This window comes from Molossus molossus, unplaced genomic scaffold (genome assembly GCF_014108415.1).
Source record: "Molossus molossus isolate mMolMol1 unplaced genomic scaffold, mMolMol1.p scaffold_m16_p_1, whole genome shotgun sequence".
Taxonomy (NCBI): Eukaryota; Metazoa; Chordata; class Mammalia; order Chiroptera; family Molossidae; genus Molossus; species Molossus molossus.
In genome coordinates this window covers 33,170,118-33,194,578 of record NW_023425344.1, presented here as the reverse complement: position 1 = coordinate 33,194,578, position 24,461 = coordinate 33,170,118, and positions in this window count along the sequence as shown.

Genomic DNA, 24,461 nt, shown 5'->3' with positions numbered 1-24,461 from the left:
TCATACAGAGTAAACATTTGTTAAATGTGGTTATTATTATTAATGATATACTAACAATAACAGTAACACTGATACTGTCAAATGGTGTTCCAAAAAGGTGGCATACTCATACAATTTGATAATGAAAGTGCTTTGCTTTCCCACATCCATTTTGGCAATGAGATTTACCCATGTTTCTTGATATTTTCAGTATTACACGTTTGTTTTTGTAAGTTGCTTCTTTATCTGCTTTGCTCATTTTCTATTTTTCATTCTGTTGCTCATTAGTATGTGAATGCTTTAATATTTTTCAGTTTTTATTGAGATAAATATTCTTTTTTATATTCTTTCATTTTTCTTTCAAAATTTTAAAAGACTTTGTTTTTCTTTTGGCTTATGACTTTAAATTTTTTATTGGTTATTTTTATTTTCCTTTAATGTTTCAGTGTCAGCTTATAATATCTATCACCAGTTCAGAATTAAAAAGCATCTTCACACCCTTGCTGGTTTGGCTCAGCGGTTAGAGCATCAGCCCACGGACCAGAAAGACCCAGGCTCAGTTCCTGCTAAGGGCTCGTACCTTAGTTGCAGTTTGTCCCCAGCTCCGGTTGGGGTTGTGTGGGTGGCAACCAGTCAATGTGTCTCTCTCACATCGCTGTTTCTGTTTCTCTCTCACGCTTACTCTCTCTCTCTCTCTCTCTCTCTCTCTCTCTCTCTCCTGCTCTAGCTAAATATAAATGCAAATGCAAAAATGGCCTCGGGTGAGGATAAAAAAAATCATCTTCACTACCATTTTGTTTTACTAATTTTATTATTTTAAATTCTACTTTGAAATCATTGTTTAAATTGGCATTTCTCTTATATAAAGTATAATGAAGGGTGAAGGTTTATTTTACTCCTTATTCAGGTAGTGGGGAAAGTTATTACAATACTAATTATTGAATAGTTCCACCTTCATTCCACTGAATATAAATTATATTTTAATTATATATTACAGTAAGTTTCTCTATGCTTGGGCTTTATATTTGTATTCTGCTCTGTTGCATTGATTAAAATGTGAGGCACAAGTCCAGCCAGTGTGGCTTAGTGGTTGAGCATTAACTCATACACCAAGAGGTCGCTGGTTTGATTCCCAGTCAGGATATATGCCCAGGTTGTGGGCCTGATCCCCAGTGGGAGGCATACAGAAAGCGGCCAGTTGATGTTTTCTCTCATCAATGTCTCTCTCTCTCTCTCTCAAATCAATAAAAAAAATAAAAACTTTATAAAAAAAAAAAAAAAAAAGAAAGAAATGTGAAGCACAGAACATTTCTTGCCTATTCAACATCCATCACTGCCTTTGGGCATTGTTAACTTTATCCTGGATATTCCCACAGGGAAGATCACTGTGAGAAAAGATCAGATGATAATCATAATAACCCTATGTTAATAGCTATAATCTCATGGTTTTCCTAGTGTATAGGCAAGAAGTAAGCCTGTCATTCACTTGTGGTAAATAACATCTTAAAAGGAGCTTTTGTCTTACCTGATATGAGAGGAGTGTTAGAAGAACAAAGTTTTCTTTCCACCCACACCTTCTTTTTTTCATAGTTTGCCATTGTATAAGGATTTGATATTTGTTATAGAGTGACAGGCATATTATAATGCTAAGGAAATGCCAGAATAATTATACATATATCTGGGGCTTCTTTAAAAAACTCTATAACTGTTCACTTTGGGTAGCTTAAGTAAATAATAGAGATCATTAACATTTAAACTACTGTCTATCAGGCATTATAATTTCTGCTGCTGCTGAAATAATCCAGTTGTTTTATTCCTATGCTAATATCTCACTGGTTCAATTGTTTAAAAATACCTCTCTATGATTCAATGTCATATATGAATAATTTCTCTCTTAATATCTTTTGTTGTTCTCACTTCTCATAACTACTTTAAAAAATATTTTTGACTATTTAATGTCATAAGAATATTTTAAATGGTGTATTAGAAACATGAATAGAATTACACTGAATGTATTTATTGATTTATAAACAATTATTATCAGAACATTTATGTTTTCTGACCAGAAATATGATTCTTAATAACTTTAAATTGGCTCTTATTTGAATTAGTAAACTTTATAACTTTTTTATATAAGTTAAGTAAACATATTAAAGTATTTAATTTGATTTTTATATGATAAATTCTAACTGGTCACTTTGTTACAGAGGATATGTGAAATCATTTGCTAACCAGCAAATACTCTTCTTGATTAAAAACCATATAATAAACAATACTTCTCTGCAAATCAGGGAAGATGATGTATGCCTTAAAACAAAGGCCCAATTTTTATACCTACTATAAATCACTAACAGCCTTTTCAGTATACCATAGGAACTAGCTTAGGGGAAGGAGGCCAAGTCGCATAACCAAATATTCTAGCTGACCAATTCTGAGATAACCATAGGGATGGACTGTGCTGACTTACACGTAGAGAATTTTTAACTGCCCTCCCCCGATTTATTTGTTCTGCTTTCCCTCTCCATCCTGATAAAAACCATTGCCTGCACTGAAATGTTAAGATGGGCTTTGGAACAAGAGTCCTTCATTTTCTGAGCTAGCTGGCACTTGAATAAACTGCTTTCCTTCTCACCAGCACCTGTCTCACTTGCAGCAGACAGCCTAACCTGCATTCTGTTACAACTTGACTTATTCCTCATAGAGTTATTGCTTTATTTTCTTATGCTTCAAAAGCATACAAAAAAATAACATCCACATAGTAATAATTTTGAGTGTTCTTTTATGATAGTATTTCATTTTACTGTGTTAGTCAGTACTTGCATATTAATGTAAATAATAGTGGTGATTGATTCCTAGTTTTATTCTTAACTTCAAATGCAATGCTTTGACTGTATGAGGATTAGGAATATTGACTATTGTACTGAGATACATTTGTAATCATTTCAAAGGTGTAGCTATATAATATTATTTTATTATGGGTTCTTTAAAATTTTTTTATATTTTTTATTGGGATAATTACACCGGTTATCTTACATTGGTCTGTAAAAATGTTACCTTGTTTTTAAAATATTGAGCCACTCTTTCTAAAATTTTTAAATTATACTGTTTTGAACATTTGTTTTATTGCTTAACATATTTACTATTTCAATTATTTATTTATTTTATATTATTTATTATATTAAATTATAATTATAGTAACTCTTGTAAAGTTGTGGGGAAAATGAAATGTGTTGCAAAATGCAGGTATTCAACAAATTATCCTTATATACTTCATAGATTAACATATTTATCTATAATCTGTCTTATTTATAAATGAAAATATAATAAAGTTATAGATAGGAGGCCATTGAGGAGACAGAGGCAGGTTAGGCAGTGAGGGACCGGACCATGGGAAGGGAAGGCTGAGACACATAAGGAAGTTTGAGATGACTTAGAGCTCGGCACACAGGCAGGCAACACAATACACACTATATCTGGAGGTTTATTTGGACTCTACAGATCTCAAAATAAAGCTAAAATCAACATGGTTGTTGTGCCCCTCATGCCAGAGATGCAAATTAGAAGCTCCTAGAAGGAGCACAGGTCAATTAGACAACAACAACAACAAAATAGAAAGACTGGTTTCATGCAAGAGGGGAACAGAAATTGTATTCATTCTTTTCTCTGATGTGTTTGCAAAGGAATTTTATTTACTGTTAGACAATATAGTGCTGGTGTTTCTGACCTATTCCAATTAATGTACTTACTGGTTTCTGGGAGCAAGGCAACAGGATCGATGAATGAGTTCTGCTGCAAAACTATAAAGTGTGTTTCTATTGCAGGAAGCCAGGTTACCTTAAAAAGGATTATAGAAAACCAAGGCTGGATTTGGAGGGAAACCAAAAGCAAGCATAGGGTTGCTCCAAGAGCGTTTCCCCTCCTTCTCACTACTAGTCTGGGAGAAGTTGAAATTCTCATAAAAAGGGAAGCCACTGAGGCCCTGTAGATGACCTAGGGCTGAACCCGTGGGTTCGGTAACACAAGCTTTAAAATGTATGGATGTTGCTAAGGCAGAATTTCTTGATAGGACTAATCAGAAGCCAGCAAAGTATTCATTTACTCCTAGACATCAGAGCCCCAGGGGAACCCACGAGGGTCTCATCCCCACTGCGGGGATTCTGTCTATCTTTCAAATAAACTTTCCTTTCCCTTACCCTTGGTCAGTGAACTCATTCTTCGATTTTGAGAGACAATGAAGCCAAACACCACCGCTTGGTTTCACCATGACATTAAGCACATTCAGGACAGGAAGGATATGTATCTCAGGAAATTTCATCTTCAGGGACCACAACAGTAAGTGCACAGTACTTTACAGTCAGTGATTTAAAAAACATACTGTGAAATATCGACATGTTACATTTCTACATTGGTTATAAGAATATTTTTATATATACTATGATATCTGTATTATAAACTTGAACTGTGAAACAGAATATGTGTATATATTAATTAGAAGTTGTTTTTTAACCTATTCCAGCCCACTAGATTCTCAGGGGAACTTTAATATTTTTCTTGAGTTTTTATGCAATATTACTTCAACATACAATGATTATCTTGTAGACAAAATCTAAACTAAGCCAATAAAATAAGACATTTATTATTATGTTTTAATCTTTCTAACTGGTTTTCCTATATTTCTTCATCTTTGCCCACAAACATAAAAACAAAAAAAAAACAAGTGACCTTTTTAAAACATGAGTAACATCATGCCCTCTAGTGTCTTTTGATCTCTTTCTGAGTAAAAGCCAAATTCCTTTCAATGTGTTTAAGGTGATACGAACATTTCATTTGTCAGCCCTTACTCTCTTTACCTTCCAATCTTCTTTCCTCAGTATACTTGATTTCAGACATTCTTAAGTAAAACAGACAAAGTTCTTTTCTTTATGAAATTTGTAGCACAGCAAATTTAGACAAACAAAAATCACGAAAACAAATACTAAAATAATTTTATATAATACATTAGCAACACTATAGCTAACAATACTGTATTGTATACTGAAATTTGCTTAGAGGGTAGATCTGCATTGTTCTCACCACTCACACAGAATGGTAACTTTGAAGTGATGGGTGTGTTCATCAGCTTCATTGTGGTTATCACTTCACAATGTGTATGTCATGTCAAATCATCACTTGCACACTTTAAATATATACAATTTTATTTGTCAATTATACCTCAATAGAGGTGGAAAATCAATATTTAAAAAATAAGAAATAAAAAAACCTTTAAATAGAGTAAACTGAGGTACTTAGAGGAAGTGCTATTTGAGTAAGAGACATGAAAGTGAGTCATAGCTCAGGAATAATAAAGCCCATGGCAGAAGAGCACAGTTAACAGCAATTATGTAGGTTATAAATTGGCAGAGAGCTGAGAGATTAAATTTTTGTCTCTATTTTGTTAATGAATTAAAAAGTCACAACATAAACCTGAGAACGCTCCATTTCAATACCTCACCTTGAAACTTCAGGTTAATTTGTAGGTAAACTAGCCAGCCCCTTATATCTATAGTATGATCATTTAGACACAGGAGAATAAAAATATCTAAAATTTTCTCAAAATCTATATAAATAAAAAGGCCAGATGACTGTGCAAAACTGAAATAGGTATCATTAATCTTATCATTACATACTTTGATGTAATCATAATTGCATGTCTCAAGGGGAAAGAGATTAACCAAAGAACTTATGTGCATATATGCATTACCCATGGACAATGACAATAGGGTGGTGGTGAAGGCCTGGGGTAGAGTGGGAACCAGGAGGAGGTGGTCAATGGGGGAGTAAAGAGGGAGCACCTGTGTAATATTCTCAACAATAAAAAATGAATAAATAAAAAGAAAAAAGGAATGCACTCTCAGAGTGCCTCCCCCAGATGCAGATGACTGGAGCATCAAGGATGAAGAGGGCAGACTGGCAGAGGTGATCGGATGGCATCACTGGACTTCCCATTTGAACTTGCATCAGTGTTGATGTGCCCTGATTTACGTTCTGCAAGGTTTCGTTTCAACATGTAAAATAAACCTTTGAATTTGAAAAAAAGAAGAATGTGTATCTGAATTTTTTCACCCATTTGAATAAACAGATTTATGCTCCACCGGGGTGCTCTTTGGAAAACTTTATTTTTTCTAAAATAGCGCAGAGCTGTAACATTCCAAGTTAATGACACACTTATAACAAGTTTGAATACATTTTCAGAGATGACTGAAAAGCTTTATCCTGAGTTGACCTGATAGCTGAAGTTGTCTGTATTCATTGTCTGTATTAAGGTTTAATATAAACAAACTTAAACTCCTATTTTTTTATAGCAGTTTTAAAAAATCAAATTACATGTTACATTTAAATTTGAATCAAACAACCTAATAAACCTGATGCATCAATGAAAAACAGTACAGATTTTCTGAAATACATTTTGAGAAACTATTAATATGTGTTAACTCACTTTCAAAATACTTTTTCTTTCTTTTCAGAAGCCACAAAATGCAACTTTAGTGCTAGTAACATCTTGGGAGCTCAATTCCAATTAATAGTCTCTCACCACATATTTAGGAAAACATCAACTCTGTAGTAAGTTAGTCATTAATTTTGTGATGTTTTAAGTCATTAAAATAATATATTTATGAAGTATGGCAGATTCCTTTGGAGTGGACATCTTTATAATGCTGAATGTTCTTATATTTAAAGCCCACACACAGTAAGAATGTGTATAAGCAAACAAAGCTTTTATTATTGTACTCACAATGTAAACTTCCAGCACTTTAAACTCCACAGCCCCCTAGAATGCAACCTACTGTCCTTGAATTACTGATGGAGTTGCAATGATAAGACTTCCTCTAAGGTGAGCTTTGGCTGCGTCTGTTATCCTTTCAGACTGCTGTGAAAATGCCCCGAAGAGGCAGATGTCTCTGAGGGGACTTCAGACCTTCTCAAGAGTTATATTTGTAAGGTTTGAGTGGATGCAATGTGATTTGACATCCTGCTCCTGATTATTCACAAATCCCTTCTCATTATGAACTAGAGTATGCTAAGCAGTCTAAAAAAAAAAAAAAAAATCTTAGTAAAAGTTTTAAAAATACCAGGTTGAATAGATGTTTACTAGTGCTTTCAGGGAGTGGATTCTTTACTTTAAATGCTCCATCTGATGTAGTAAAAGATCATACAGAGTAATGTATTAACGTTTCTGTTCTAAAAACATCCAGCTTAGCCCTGGCCAGTTTGGCTCAGCGGTTAGAGCGTCGGCCTGCGGTCTGGAGAGACCCGGGTTCGGTTCCCGCTAAGGGCACGTACTTCGGTTGCAGTTCGTCCCCGGCCCTGGTTGGTCGTGCGGGTGGCAGCCACTCGATGTGTCCCTTCACGTCGATGTTTCTCTCTCTCTCTCTCCCTTCCTCTCTCTCCCTCCCACTCTATCTGTACAAAAAATGGAAAAATATCCTCAGGTGAGGATAAAAAAAAATAAATAAATAAAAAAAAAAAAATAAAAACATCCAGCTTACACTTATAAGTACACTTAGGCAATCAATTTATAATCAAATACTAGAATAACAGAAAAGTTTCCATATTATTTCTCATGTGCCAACTAATTTAAACCCCCAAAGCTACTCTCCATTAATTTACTAGGCTGTCCCCCACACCAGGTACTATTATTCGATGTATTCTTTTTAGTCCATCCCATAAAAACACTATTCTAATTGGAATAAGTTAGAAACTCTTTGTAATTTTATGTTAAAAAATAAAATCAGATATTTAAGTTCTTTGACAAATGGAAAACTGAGTGGTTAGCAGGTGTTCGGGGTTCCAAGAAGCTGACGTTGATTCTGGCTGGACTAAGAATTCAGTCCTTTTCGCCTCAGCTCTTTAAGGTTGAAAAACTGGCCCTTGCCTGCTGGACACTAACATTTAGATAGTTTTATTTTGAAGGATAATATTGTTGGAAAGTTACTTTTAAGCCCTGCAATATGATGGAGAAGGTTCTGGTCTCACAGGTTAAGGACCTTAATTTCCTTTTCGTTTTCCTAGCATTTATGAGTTCATGTGTCAACTATTTTCAATTAAACAGTTTGGAGAGTTAACACATTAAAGAAACTGTTAAAAAGTGTAATGAAATTTAAAAATTAGGCAAAAGAAATGACTACACATTTTTAGGTTCAAAGTAAATCATTGTTCAACAGGTGCATCCATTTTTCTAGGGAAAAATGTCTTTGATTCATTTAATATTTATCACTAATTTTGAATCAGACTCTCCAAAGTACCATGATACCTTGCAGATTTTTTTCTGGTAGACATAAAAGTTATTTTCATGCAGTACCTCAGATAACCCCAAAGGTTACTCTTTCATTGCTTTATAAATCTGTTAAACAGTTTTGTATCTAAATAAGTAATCTTTTTTATAATTCTTTTTTTTTTTTTTTTTCAGTGCTTACACATACTTAACCTGTCAAAATCTCTTTTGAAAGGGAGGGGAAGGAGTGGGAAGGAGAGGAAGAGAGAGCTAGAGATCAATGAGAGAGAGACACATTAATTGGTTGCCTCCTGCATGCACCCAACAAGGGCTGGGGATCGAACCTGCAACCCATGTATGTGTCATCAACCAGAGCGAACCCACGACCCTCCAGTGCTCGCCAGATGCTTTCATCACTGAGCCATGTCAGCCAAGATTCAAAATACCCTTTTAATAATAGAATGCTATGCATTTACGGATCATTCTCACTGAGGGAAATACTTTTTTCCTACTCCTGATTCCTACTAGGAGGGATTTTTCTCTTGATCATCAATGCTCCTTTTTCTACATACTTATTTTCATGAGGAAGCAGAGTGATATTTCTGACTGATAAGTTTGGAGAAAAGTAATTACCTGCGATTGGTTTACCCACATGTTCCTTGGGAGCCAGCTGCCCACAGACACACCTTTGCCTCTCTTTCGGGGCGTGCTATTCGTTACCACGTGGAAAGCAACTAACTCGTACATCAGTCTTCCTTCTACAGCTGGGTCTTTAACAGCAATCAAAGGAATATTTGGGCCTTTATCTGCTACTTCTTGATTCATTCTTTATTTGTTCAGAATTCTGACAGGAGAGTCGTTAATCATGGTGGTGACCCCTTAAGGGTCTCAAGAAGTTTCTAATAACATATGCATAAAATATTACTTCCCAGGAAAACCTAACAAGGTAACTGTTAGTGTCTCTTTCAATTATATTGTTGTAAGTCTCAGAATAAATCTCTTCCATAGTTCTTCAGTAAACCAAATAAAATTAAATTCGGTATATGTTATGTTGTTATATTTATAAGAAATAATTCCTTTAATAGATGTTTCTTTTGCAAAGGAACTGAGATTAAAATTCTTGAAAGTATAAAAACTCTTCATGACATTATCTTCTACTTGAGTTTTTTACCCAGTATTTACTATAAAAGTCACTGACTTGAACTTCATCAGATTTTTACAAGGAAATTCAAAATCAGCACATTTCTATTTGGTCCAGAGTGCAGCTATTACCAGAGCATCAACATAAATTTCTTAAGAGCTTTCAAAAAAAGGTTAAAAAACTGTAGAAGGTGAGGTTATAATTAGGGAAACCAAGACTATAGAGTTATTGGCAGGTTGAAGGTTTTCTTCCAGTATATTAAGTTTTGCAAGATGTAAGTAGCCCTTACAAAAGATGGCCTAAAACCCCAAATATGCCCTGATATTAGTTTATCAGTGATGTTATGTATGCCTTTCAAGAATTCTAGAGTAACAGATGTCTAATACATTACAACATTAGCATATTACAGTAATACAATACAATAAGAGAAAATATTATTGAAGGATTAGCATGTGGTGGATCCTGGGCTAGCACTGAGGGGTTTTTTGTTAGTTTGTTTTTTACTTTTTACAATAACTTTATATAACAAACACTGTTATTATCTCTATTTTAAAGATGTGTATTCTAGAAAGTAAAGAAATTTAGTAACTGTCCAAACTTCTTATTTCCAAGTATCATCACATTGGAAATTAGGTTTCAGCATATGAATTTTTAGAGGCAAAACATTCAGCAAACAGCAGAACTATTGGATACTAATTAAAAATTAAAGTTCTAAATAATTGTCATATAAAAACAAAACCAATAAAAGTGATCAGATAGAAGTCCATTTCCATTGTCTTTATCACATGTAGTTGGCATCATGGTACTTTTTAAAAATCTGCTTAGCAAGATTTTCTTTTAACAAAAATAAAGTTTAAATCACAATTACATTGATAGACAGTACAGTTTTTTGTATCTGATATTAAAATAAAAATGTCTTTAAAAATCAATGTTTTTGCATTTAACATGGCATATTGAAAATGCTATAACAATCACATCTATTAACATATATCACCTTGCATATTTAGACATCAGTTAAATATTGAAGATTTTGGTGAATGTTGAGCTAAGATATTTTGTTTTCTATTTAGACAAAGAGATATCTGCAAATTATAAAAATGTTTATAAATAAATTCAATCTATTTTTACGATATTATATTACATAACATCCTTATATCATTTATCTAATAGTCTATAACCTATTTCAGTTGTTTAAAGTACTTTGTGATTTATTGAACAAGTTATGGGGTTGTTTATCTCATGTAACCTCCTAAAACTATATTGCAAATTCATAATGCCTGTCATTGCCAATCATTGATTTGTAGTTTAAAAACAATAATTTAAATGTTGGCTCTTTAACTAAAGGGCAAAATAAATAAAGAATAAATAAATAAAGAATGCTTATTATTCTGATTCCAGAAAATTATAGACTGTAACTAGGGCCTGGAAGAAAAACATAAGTTTGAACATTTCCCACTTACTCCTTTAGCAAAGCATTGACTGCTCAGATTTTTTTTTTTTTAATCCTCACCGGAGGATATTTTTGCATTTATCTTGAGATAGGGCAGGAAGGAAAGAGGGAAGAAGAGAGAGAGAGAAACATCGATGTGAGAGAGACACCTCAACTGGTCGCCACCCACAGGACCTCAAACAGGGCCAAGGACAAAACGCAAACCAGGTACATGCCCTTAGTGGGAACCAAACCCGGGACTCTCTGGCCTGCAGGTCGACACTCCTGAGCCAAACGGGCCAGGGCGACTGTTTAAAATATTAAAGATCTTTTGTTTTCCCATTTTCCTTCTTTAAAACGGAGGTCATTTTTCCCAATTGCAAAAAGTGACCATGGTAAAAAAAAAAAAAAAAGGAATTAATAAAATATTATAAAAATAAGGTAAAAATTCCCCATATTTTTACTTCTGAGAGATGTCTGACACCCTTACCTTATTATTTTCTACAAGAATTAGCCTATCCTATTGTATGGAATTCTGGATCCTGCATCTTGGGCTTTACAAGGTAATAAATTCAGCAATAAACTAATTAACTTTATAATACAACTCTTAGTGACCCCTAAAAAAACAGTTTATTTGGCTTAAAATAAGGTAGCATACTAAGAAAGAAAGACATTTCAAGTTGATCATTTGTTTTCCCTTGACAACAATAGGATATCCATGAATCCTCCATTCCATCCAACCTGGAAAGTTTGCTTTTAAGTTATTAATTAACAAGAATATGCTATGCTCACTATAAAAGCACCCATTGTGTGAAGTCATTATAAAAGAGAAAACAGCTTGGTACAATGAGAAATTCAAATTTGTACTAATCATCTAAACGTTACTATCTTAAACTCAATTTACAATTGCAAATATCTTACACAGTAAAACACAGTACCCAGCCTGAGCAGGGAAAACAAATTATTTTGTTTGGTCGTGAGCCAGGTGACTTGGCTAGCATTCAGAGACCTGTCTCCCAGCATTATCCTCAAATCATTTTAATTACGATTTTCTTATCATCACTGAGTATAACTGGATGGATCCAGATATTTTAAATTTGGCTTTTAAATATTTTTGTTTATGTGTACTTATGTAAATCCTGAAATAAAATTCTTTTTTATTTTTTCCAGAGGCTGTTTCTTCAGTGTGTTACACAAACACGTGCAGAAATAGCCCTTGAATTTCTACAAAAAGGGAAGGGACATTTATATATTTTTTTAATGAAAGCAGACCCACAATTTAAATTCAATCTATGTTTATATGACTGTTATATGATACCAATACTAACCACAAAACAAATGAATAGGTTTATTTTTACCTAATATAACCCTAGAAGAGACAATTTATTGTGGTGGTTGAAAGTTTTAGAAGCCCTGAAACAGTCTTTCAATACACAAATTGAATGTTTTTTACTGGTGGTAAATAAAAATAAAAACTTAGAAGGAATACACTTAGAATGTATGTTTGTACTGCGAGTCTGAAATTTTCTGTGAATGAAACAGGTAGTGAATATCGGGGAGGGGAACAGTCTGCGAAGAGAAAATCTTTCAGAGCACATAGGGTGCCATGAGGGATACTGGAAAGTGTCTGGTTCGAAAATCATCTGCTTCAGCCAATTTAACAGGATAAAATTAGTCCAAAGTAAATATTTATCAAATTAATCAGGACGAGAATCTGAGTCATTCAGCCTGGGAAGTTTGCTTTTAAGTTATTAATTAACATAAGAATATGCCATGCTCACAGCTTTCTTTGACAACCTAATGGTGAAGATTCCATTTGTTTAATGCAGGTATATAGTTATTTTCAAGGATTAACATTTCGTAAGCTTCTTTTGATCTTTTCTTCTGAAGTATGTTTTCTGTGATACAATATAAATTGAAATACCATTTTAGAATTATATAAAACGTTATATAAATGAGGCGTCATAACCACAGATTCTATTCTGAATTCAGACTTGATAGCCATACAGAAATAGCTCGATGACTCATCACCAGTGGCTCTCCAGAAAGCCTGGGAGCCTGTTTAAAAGTTAATAAAATTTCTTCGCCTTATTCTCATTAGTCTTGGCTGACAGTCTCAATCACAGTTCCACAAAGACTAAAATAGGATCATGGAAATTTCAAAGGCTGCACCATCAGAGGTAAAATCTACCAATACAGACAGCCAAACCTGTGAATTCGCAACGTTTATCTAGTGCCTACTATGGAACAGGGGTTGAAACCCCATCACATTGGTGAATAAAACCAACTCCCCTCCCCCTGCAAAAAAAAAATAAGAAGAAGAAAAATTTCACAGTCTAGAGAGGGAGAATAATAGCTTAAAAACCATGTTGAGTTCCTATAAGTTAACAATCAACATCATCTATGTCACATTAAGTCATGCTCATTCAATGATACATACACATGGGTATTTTTCATCTTCTGAAACATATTAGGAGTATTTCTTTTATTAAATTTTTTGGAGTAACAAGACATGGTGCCTATACAAGGTAATACTACTTGGCCATAAAAAAAGATGAAACAATGACATTTGCAACAACATGACAGATCCTAAGAGTATCATGTCTAGTGAAATGAGTCAGATGGAAAAGGACAGGAACCATACTATTTCATTCATATGTGAAACCTACAATAAAATGATTTATATTTTTATTTCCATTTTACTAATAAGGAAATTGAGGAACAAATGATTTCATTGAATTGACCAAGTCAGTTAGCTAATCTAATTTTTTTTAGTTTATATATTTCATGTAGGCCCAAGATAGTTAAATATAAAACTGTAATTATCTCTGGAAATGTTGTTTCTTATCATTTGATATTTAAGAAATTAAGAAAATTATTTCTTTTTCTCAATAGTTTAAATAAAAACTATCAATTAAGTTACCTATCCTAACTTCTCACTTAATTACATAACAGATGATTCTTGAACAACACGGGCTTGAACTGCACAGGTCCACATATACTCAAATTTTTTTTCAATAACTAGATCCTTGGTTGAGGAGTCCACAGATGCAGAGGGCCAACTATAGAAATTGATCTATGCCATTTTATATGGAAGACTTGAGCATCCTCTGGGTGTGGTATCCACAGGGGTACTAGAAGCAATCTTCCAGAGATACAGAGGGAGGGACACTATACTTAAGTTTTGGAGGAGTTAAAAGATATATGTGGATTTTTTACTGTGCAGGGTCAGTGCCCCTAACTCTGCATGCTTATGAGTCAACTGTATAGTCCCCTGCAAGTTGCCCTCTAGTTCTGGTATCTCTCTTCAGCTTTCACCATTTTCTTGGAGTCTATGCTGTATGCCTGGACCTGAGTATCACTCATCAGAAAGTTTATCATAGATATTTAGATAGAAAGTTACCCTAGACATCCTTGGAAATAACACTTTCTTTTGCTTTTTCAGGTGAGGCGACTAAACCTAGAAAAATAAAGCACTTTCCGAAGATGACAGAGCTGGATGGTTAATGGAAAAGTTTGAAGTGGGGGAAAGATGAAGACTAAAACCTAAGTTCTTGACTCCAATCTATTACTTTTCTATATTTTATTGTTTCTTAGCAGATATTGAGAAGAACTATTCTACTATTTTCTAAAATAAATGTTGATAGATTGTAGATATAAGTCTGAGTTCTTAGTACTCTGTTTTCATCCAATTTTTATTTTTAGAACATTAATTTTGAATATGTTAATAGTTATTATTTTCATATATTTTACTTGACAGGTTATTAATTCAACAAATATTGTGCATTGAACATAATGTGCATACTGAGTATGTATAGAAATATATTCAGGGCAGGGCAAAAGAGGTTTACAGCTGTGAGTATGCAAAACAGAATTTATTCTTGTATCATTATTTATTAATGATTGTATTATTTCCATATGAACAACTGTAAACCTATTTTTACTCCACCCTGTATTTTTTTAATTTCTACCTTTCTTAAAATATAGTACTTTGGTTACTCAAAGATATCACTTTAACATAATTTTTATCTTCAAATTCAAGAAACAAAAGATTTAAATAATTCAGGCTCATTAGAGAATAGCAAGTCTTAATTTTTTTTAATCCTCACCCGAGGACATTTTTCCATTTTTTGTTCAGGTAGAGTAGGAGGGGGAGAGAGGAACAGAGAGAGAGAGAAACATCGACCAGAGCCGGGGACAAACTGCAACCGAGGCACATGCCCCTAGCGAGAACCGAACCCGGGTCTCTCGGGACCGCAGGCCGACGCTCTAACCGCTGAGCCAAACCGGCCAGGGCTTAATTTTTTTTTTTTTTTTTTTTATCCTCACTAGAGGATATTTTTCCATTTTTGTACAGATAGAGTGGGAAGGAGAGAGAGGAAGGGAGAGAGAGAAACATCGATGTGAAGGGACACATCGAGTGGCTGCCACCCACACGACCAACCAGGGCCGGGGACAAACTGCAACCGAAGTACGTGCCCTTAGCGGGAACCGAACCCGGGTCTCTCCGGACCGCAGGCCGATGCTCTAACCGCTGAGCAAAACTGACCAGGGCCAGGGCTTAATTTTTAAATGTTTAAAATGAGTAGAATTCTGTTTGTAGTGATGATAACTCAAATTTATATAACATATATAAATACAGGTTAGAGTGGTAAACACTTCACACATATTTTCTCATTTATTCCTCAAAATAAGTTTATGAGATTGGTACTAATGTTATTTTCATTTCATAAATACAGAAACTAAAACTCAGAAAGACTAAACAGTTTACTCAAGGTGACATGTAGCTTTGTAAGATATAAAAACACAAAACCTCTCATTTTGACAGAAATATCAACTCCCTTTGATTTCTTTCCCCAAAGAGAGCTGATTATTTTCCACAATCTGTTTATTGGCTTAAATGTATGTTGCTAGTAGCAACAACATGGAATTGAAAATGTTTTCGCCAAAGACATTATATCCTATGGAGGAATAGAAAAATCTTAAATAATTTAAATAATCTAATTTCATTACATGAAGAACTCATATAGAAAAACAAATTCTTTGACAACCAGTTCTAATCAGATGGCTCTCGGATACGAGCCAGTAGGGGAGAAGGTATAAGTTAGGTATATATCATCCATAACTGGCAATCAAATGTTCAAATATTCATACAAGAGCAATTAAAAAGTAGAAATGGGTAAGCGGATCATGAGTCTGTAACACCTCTCTTTAAGGGAGCCCTCACGCTATGTTATCCAATTTGTCAACTATAAATATTTCCAAGAAATAACCCTTTAGCTTTCAACACACAGGTTATCAAAGGAAGTTTCTATTAAGTTATAAATATGTTTTGTTAAAATATTAAATGATGAAAGATGCAGCAAAAGCCATGGAGAGACTTCTTCACATTTAGTGGATTTTAGCTTTAGGCATAAGAAAAATTTCTGGTCTTCAGAGATTATTTGTTCAATTAAGTTGTTAAATGGGGACATGCTCAGCTTTAGTAACATCTTTGGAATTACACCCAGAGAACCACGTAGTGCTTTTATTAAGAATCACTGAAATTAGAAAAAAAGTTTTTTAATCTATTGTTTCTTCTGACATGATCTTCTCAATAGGCAAATAGCCGTGGATTCAGTGAACATTATTCTTCTGCTAATGTCTGTAGGCTGGAAGAGACACAGCGCACGGCAGAGAGAATGATCCCAGACAATGGGGTGTACAGTGAAAGACAGCGGGTTCAGGTATGAATTCTCCCTGACTCTCCTACTCATGATCAATTGCTTTCTACAAATGTTTCATGAAGGAGGGCAGGACTTGCAGGCAGAACTGGGATTTTACCAAGGGCTGAAAGTATTTCCCAAAAGACTACTTTATATGAACTTTTTAAGAGCCCGCTCAGCTCTTAGATATCAGGGCTAATAAATCTGTAGAAAAAATAATGATAATAAGGAGACCCAGAGAGAGGGAAAAAATGTTGGATAAAAGTATACTCTTTCTCTGTGATTCTGGAGGACACATTATTTTTCTTTATAGGACAGGAAGGGGAAAATGAGACTGATAAGACTTCCTGTGTCTGGGGACAATATGTTATTCTTAAAATCAAATCAGAAGTTGAAGAAAAACTCAAATAATAGTGCTAAATAATTGCAAGTGCTATTGTTAGGCAGTATGATAAGCTGCGGGAACTTGCCTTTTATTTAACACTTCAGTGAAATGAAAGCTTCATTATCTACCTCAGCAGTTGGCAATGATTCAGCTCTATTTTAATATTTTCCTTTTAGGAATCATGAAAGTAGTATTCACACATGCACATGCTGTTAAGATATTAATAACAGAAAGTGACTCAAAGTTAAAAATATAATAATGAATAGAATATAAAAATTAATAATTATATAACTAACCTAGTATTGAATGTCTATATCTAAATAGTGATTATCTGTTTTCCAAATAACTCTTTAAAATTCAACTATTTATTTCATATAACTTCACAGAGACATGTACATAACTAAGGTGATAGTAATAACAGTTTCAAATATACACCTTTACCAGAGTGAGCATTTGACCATGTTCTAATTTGTGTGGGATGATTTACCATGGATACAGAAGTGTATGTTGAGTAAGCACAACTCATGGAATCAAATAATCATGAAATGTTGTCTCTTATTCTCTCATCAAGTGCATCCAGTAATGCCAGTGTTTTTACTGATATGAAATGATAAACTAAAGAAAGGTTAAATGGTTGATTCTCTATAACCTATTCTTCAGATTCAGTGCACTTCCAAATAAAATCATAGCAGGTTTCATTATTGAAACTGAAAATAAAGTCAATAAATAAATAAATAAATTATTAAGTTCAGATGAAAATGCAAATGGCAAAAAACAACAACAAGCTTGATGGAATATTTAAGAACTTATTAAAAAGCATCAATTATTAAGGCAATGGGAACAGAGTAGGGATAGAACACAGAGAGACAAAAAGACAAATGGAACAGACAATAAAGTCTGTTATTATATATATATATATATATATACACACACACACACATTATATATAATATATATTTTATATTATATATATATACACATTATATATACATATGATGGATTTATAACTAAGGTGCCATTAAATGCAATGAGGCAACAATGTTCTTTTCAAGAGAAAGTTCTGGATCTAGCGGAGTTTCAAATTGTGAGAAAAGGTAAACTTTTACCCTTATCTCATGTCACACAAAATGTAGATCCCAGGTATACCATAGCCATAAATATAAAAGTAAAATTATTAAGCTATTAAAGATAACAAAAGAAAGTGTCTTCATGAACTTGAGGTAAGCTGATATTTTTTTAACCAGACACACACAAAAGAAACCTTATAATATAAAAGCGGATAAATTGGACACTACTAAAATTTTTTTAAATTGTTCATTAAAAGATCTCTTTAAATAGTGAAATTAGCCCAGCTGGTGTGGCTCAGTGGATGAACATCGACCTATGTACCAAGAGGTCACCGATTCAATTCCCAGCCAGGGCACAGGACCAGGTTGTGGGCCCAATCCCCAATGGGGGGCATGCTGGAGGGGGCCAATCGATGTTCTCTCTCATCAATGTTCCTATCTCTCTCTCTCCCTCTCCCTTCCTTTTTCTCTAAAATCAATATGGGGAAAAAATAGTGAAATTATGCACTAAATGTAAGAAGGTATTGGAATACAATAGTCAGAAGAAAAATAAAAATTAAAAGGACAATGAGATGATCATACAACTACAAAGGTGGTGACAAAGGAGAAAAAATGCTGTTACTACCACGTGAGGTTGGATGTATACAACTGCAGCTTCCAAGCATTGTAGTTGTAATTTTCAAGTGTTAAAATCCTTTTGGAAAACTATTCGGTAGTATTCACCAAGTGAAAATACATGTATAATTAATATTCCAGCCGTAAGCTCTAACAACTTTACTACCCCAAAGTAATATTGCAAAATATTCACACAAAAAAGGGGCAAAAGAATTTTATATCAATGTTATTTATAGTAGCCAAAAACTTAAAATATTCTACTTGGTTATTAATAACAGATTAATAAATATATTGCAGAGTATTCATACAATTATTACAATGCAAAAATTGCTAAAAAAAACACCACAAAACTTATTACTACACACACACAAAAAAACATAAATCACATTGATAAATACCACCTCTGTTATTTATAAATCTATTTCTCTACTGAATTATTATTTTATTTTTTAATTTTGAGTCACACTTTCTTGTTCTTGGACAGGAACATTTTGATTGGATATTAGCACAAGAAATTTTGATTGGATATTAGCATTGTAAATTTTATATTTTGTGTGTCTGGACTTATGTTTTCCTTTAAATAATATAATCCTTTTTTTTTTTTTTTGCTGGACAACTGAGTTGTTTACTGAGTACTTTGATCACTGTGAGTCCTGTTTTCACAATTCTCTAGGGTGGGTCTGGAAGAGTGCCAGCTTCAGAGACCGTTCAAGCCCATTACTGTCGTGACTTACCTGGGCTCTCTGGCAACACGCCCAGGGGCCGAGGATTTCCATTCTCCCTGGTCAGGGACTGACCATCTCCTCACCTTACACTAAGTTCTGGAAATGTTTCATTGTATAAGACTCTGGTTGCTCTTTCCTGTTCTTAGAAGTTTCACGCTTCTCATGATCCGTCTAGTTGTCGCAAATTGTCAGGGGGACACCACTGAATATTTCTAGAGTAATTTTTTTTCTGTATGGATCCTCCATATTCAGAAAACTGTGCTGACATTTCCAAGCACCTCAGCACCCCTAACTGTTATTTGTAATTCCTCACCTCAATGCAGGTCCCTTGTTCATCATGCAATTCTCTTCGTCGCACTATGGACTGAAAAATGCCTTAAAGAAAAAAAACCAGAATAATTACAGGTCTTACTCGATTTGTCTTTCTTTTCTCAGGGTTCACTATGCTGCATTATCTGTTGTCCAATATCTTTTGTTTTGCTTTGTTTGCTAGTTTATTGGAGGAGGTTAAACCTGATTCTATTTAAATCATTATTGCCATGAGCAGAAGTCTTCTTTCTTAGGGGAAGTTTTCATCCTTACTAATAGAAATCTTAAATTGTTTACAATCTTTTAAATATATTAAAGACTTTTATGTTTTATTTTTGTAAATTTGGTATCTAGTTGATTCCTATTTGTTATACTTCAAATAACTGGTTTTAAGTACTGATAATCTAGTCAAATTTTGTGACTCTCTGTCCTTTGCTAGCTATTGTTTCTTACAAGGTTACTGCATTCTTCATTTATTAATGCTCCTGTATATTTCTTGCAGAGGAATGATGGACCAAACTGTATTTTTTAAAGATTTAAAACTGTCATAATTATAAAATTGGTAAATAATGTAATAATTTATATCAATTTTACCTATAGACAAAGTAAATAATGTTGCCAAAGTAGCATGACATAATTTAATGCACACAAACCAAGGCCGTAATCCCAGCTGTTATTAGCTTTGTGTCCATCAGTAAGTTTTAATTCTCTATGAACCAGTCTTTTCTCTAAAAAGAAAATACCAATCCCTCACTTGATGGGACTAGACATGATAAAATATACACGTAGTAAACAATCAGTATTATGACAGCTCCCTCATTTTTTTTTTTACTGTTATTTCCACTTTTTCTTATTTTTTTTTCTTTATTGATCTTCAGAGAGAGAGGAGGGGAGAGAGAGATAGAAACTTTGATGAGAGAGAATATCAATTGGCCGCCCCCCCACTGGGGATTGGGCCCACAACCTGGGCATGTGCCCTGACTGGGAATTGAACCTGAGACCTCTTGGTGCACAGGTCGATGCTCAACCCCTGAGGCACACCAGCTGGGCTGTTATTTCTATTTTTATTAAAAGTTTCTAATAGCCAGTTTTTGTCTCTGATTTTTAAATTAAGCTTTTGGTATTGTACAGATACCACAATAATCAGGGACTTTATCATTTTTTTTTTATCCTCACCCGAGGACATTTTTTTTGTATTTATCTTCAGATAAAGCGGGAGGGAGAGAGGGAGGAAGAGAGAGAGAGACATATCAACTGGTTGCCCCACACACTATCCCAACTGGGCGGGGGACAAACTGCAACCGAGGTACGTGCCCTTAATGGAAACCGAACCCAGGACTCTCTGGTCCACGTCGACGGTCTAACCACTGAGCAAACTGGCCAGGGCTAATCAGGGACTTTAAATACATTACCTTATTTTTTGTTATTAATACTTCTATAGACCAACAAATCAAATTCATAGACAGTATGTGTAGCAATGTACTTCATGTGTCTTGTGTCTCTGTTCCAAAATTAATATGTATCTTGAACATAACAAGCAAGACCTCTGATATCTCAATGTTATATGTAGAGAAATCAAATTTATTAATAATTTATATGTTGTCTAAAAGATGAATAATTTGAATAATAGCATGAGCTGAAATACCTTGTTTTCAAGGTTTCTGCAAAACTGTGGAATCTGTTACTTTATTGTCCTGACACTTTCTGTGAATGCTAACATGTTTTAATAAATTAAAAATTCTCTGGTGAATTGCACATCCATTATGTCAATGCAGGTATAAAAGAATAATCACAAAAGACATAAACTTTGGCAAATTTGCCTGGTATATGCAAGGAGAATATTACAGACTATTTAATTTTAACTGACATTTCAGTATGTGTTAATTATATGGTTCATTCTAATATAGAAATAAAATAGTAAAATAAGACAGCATTAAATCAAAGGATATAAACATCAACTTCCTTAGTGCTTTGCTGAAATCAAACCAAAGAAAAAATTCAAGATCAGTAATTAAAGTGGGTGATTTGTAAATATAAGAAGGATGTGTTTTACTCAAAAATATGATATAGCTTAAAACCTTACCTAATAATATTTTGAATTTTGTTGTAATAATTGTTATAATATAGTTGGCCTGATAACTAGCTATAAAGAGGTATTTGCCTCTGAGACATTTGTTTCTAATTATCAGCATTTGAGAGAATGAACTTCCACCATTTTTTTCCCTTAATGAATGTTAAATGTGCTTTTATGAGAAATAAAGACCATTTCATGTGTCTCGTTTCGGTCAGGTGAAACTCACCATCACCCAACAGGGAAAAACAGGAAAGAGAGGGAATGTTAGAATGGGTGTTATGAAAAAGAGAAGATATAACAGGGGTTGGTGCGGATTTGAAGAGAAGGGAGACCACTTGTGCACTGTTGGTGGGAATGCACACTGCTCAGCTACTATAAAATAGAACTTAAAATTAAAACTATAACTATCCTATAATCCAGCAGTCCACTTCTGGACACCCATACAAAGGAAATGAAAACAGGTTATTGGAGATATACACCCTCCCATGGTTACTGCAGCATTGTTGATAATAACCGGGGTTATATGCAATAACCTAGTCAGCGGTTTTCACCCGGTGTGCCGCCAGAATTTCTAAAACATGCAGTACTTCACTGCTGAGTCAGGGGCACTAACATCTTTTCCCTTGGATTGTCTAATAAAAAAGTAACAACAGCTAACATAACAATAGCTGTCTTGTGTGAATGAAAGAAAGTTATACCAGTTTTTTCGATAGATTGGCAAAATATATAATATATTTTTGGTGTGGCATAAAATTTAGTAATTACTTTATATGTGCCCTGAGAAAGAAGTTGAAAATTGCTGACCTAAGTCAATGAATGAATGCTTAAGAAGATATGTCTTTGCCCTGGCAGGTTTGGCTCAGCGGTTGGAGCGTCGGCCTACGGTACAGAGAGACCCGGGTTCGGTTCCCGCTAAGGGCACGTACCTCGGTGCAGTTTGTCCCCAGCCCTGGTTGGGTTGTGCGGGTGGCAACCACTCGATGTGTCCCTTTCACGTCGCTGTTTCTCTCTCTCTCTCCCTCCCACTCTATCTGACCAAAAAATGGGAAAATGTCCTCAGGTGAGGATAAAAAATAATAAAAAAAAAGAACATATATCTTCACACACAAATATACATATATATGCACACCTATGTGATACATCTTCACACACACACATACATATAAATCTATACATTGACACACTATGGATTATTCAGACACAAGAAAGAAGAAAATCCTGCCATTTGCAATAATAGTGATGAACATTGAGGACAGTATACTAAGTAAGATAAGCCATACAGAGAAAGACAAATACTGTACAACATCACTCATAAGTGGAATCTAAAAAAAGCTGAATTCATAAAAATACAGATTTAAGTGGTAGTTACCAGGGCTGGTGGGTGCTCCTGGTAATATGAGAGATGCAATTTAAGAGTACAAACTTGCAACTAGTAAATAAATAAGTCCTGGAGATCTGATGCACAGGATATTGATTATGGATAACAACATTGCTTTATAAACATCAGATTTGTTAAGGCACTAGATCATATTATACACCATTCTTCTTATAATCTTCATTTTTCTATTATTTTTTCTCTATTTTAAGCAACACTTAAATACTAACTAACTTCTTGTTACCAGTTTTACTAATTAAAATATTTCCAATATATTCTTGGCTTGAGAGATTTTCTTATATGTATTTCTTCACAGTACATACATATTCTCATCAAAAATATCTAAGAATATTTGTAATACTCAAATGATATCTCATAATTTAAGCATCTATAATATGTTATAAATATGCACCTTCCCCTTAATTTTTACTTCCATGATACAATTATTTGAAATTCTAAATATTATGTCTAGTAACAGGTAAAATACAACTGAAACTCACTCTGTCTTGGGGAAATTACAACTATGCATTCATAAAAATTTTGGACACAAGAATTATACAGTTTAGATATACATTAAGCCACATTTTTCAAACATTCATTCAGATAATAATGTATATTATTTGTGCTGACATGTGTTATATAGTTTTAAATAAAACTAATAGAATGTTTTTGAACAATCCATATATTATACTTGGTGCTCGGAAAAAATGACTCTCATTATTTTTGTTGGAAATTGCTGATATTGTATATATAGCAATAGTAACATTTAAAACAAAGAATAACTCAATGTCAGTTTACATCCTTTAGGGAAGACTTTCCATTCAACAAATGAATCATACCACATAAACATATACTATCTGAGTAGATGAAAATAAGTTGACTATTAATTTGACCAGGGTTTATCAGCCTATCTCTCTTTACAGATGAAATAAGAGTTGAGAGATTTCTCAGACACAAGGAGGAATGAAAAGAATAGTCTAAGGTGGACCAAACATTGCAAATATATGTACACAGACTCTGCAATTAATTGTTAGAGAGCCAATGAGATGATAATCACACCTTAAAAGGAAAATGGCATCTGTTTTTTAAAGGCAACATGTTCCACTAGCATGATTAGGCCAAAATGTAAACTGAAGCATTGCTGTTAATCATTTATAGAGGAGTAAAAAATAATATAAATGAAAGTCACTTGAAAATAGAGTCATAATTAAAACAACAATGAGGTATCACCTCACACCTGTCAGAATGGCCGCCATCAACAAATCATCAAACAACAAGTGTTGGCGAGGGTGTGGAGAAAAGGGGACTCTAGTACACTGCTGGTGGGAATGCAGACTGGTGAAGCCACTAAGGAAACCAAAAATTAAAAATTGATATGCCATTTGACCCAGTGATCCCACTTCTAG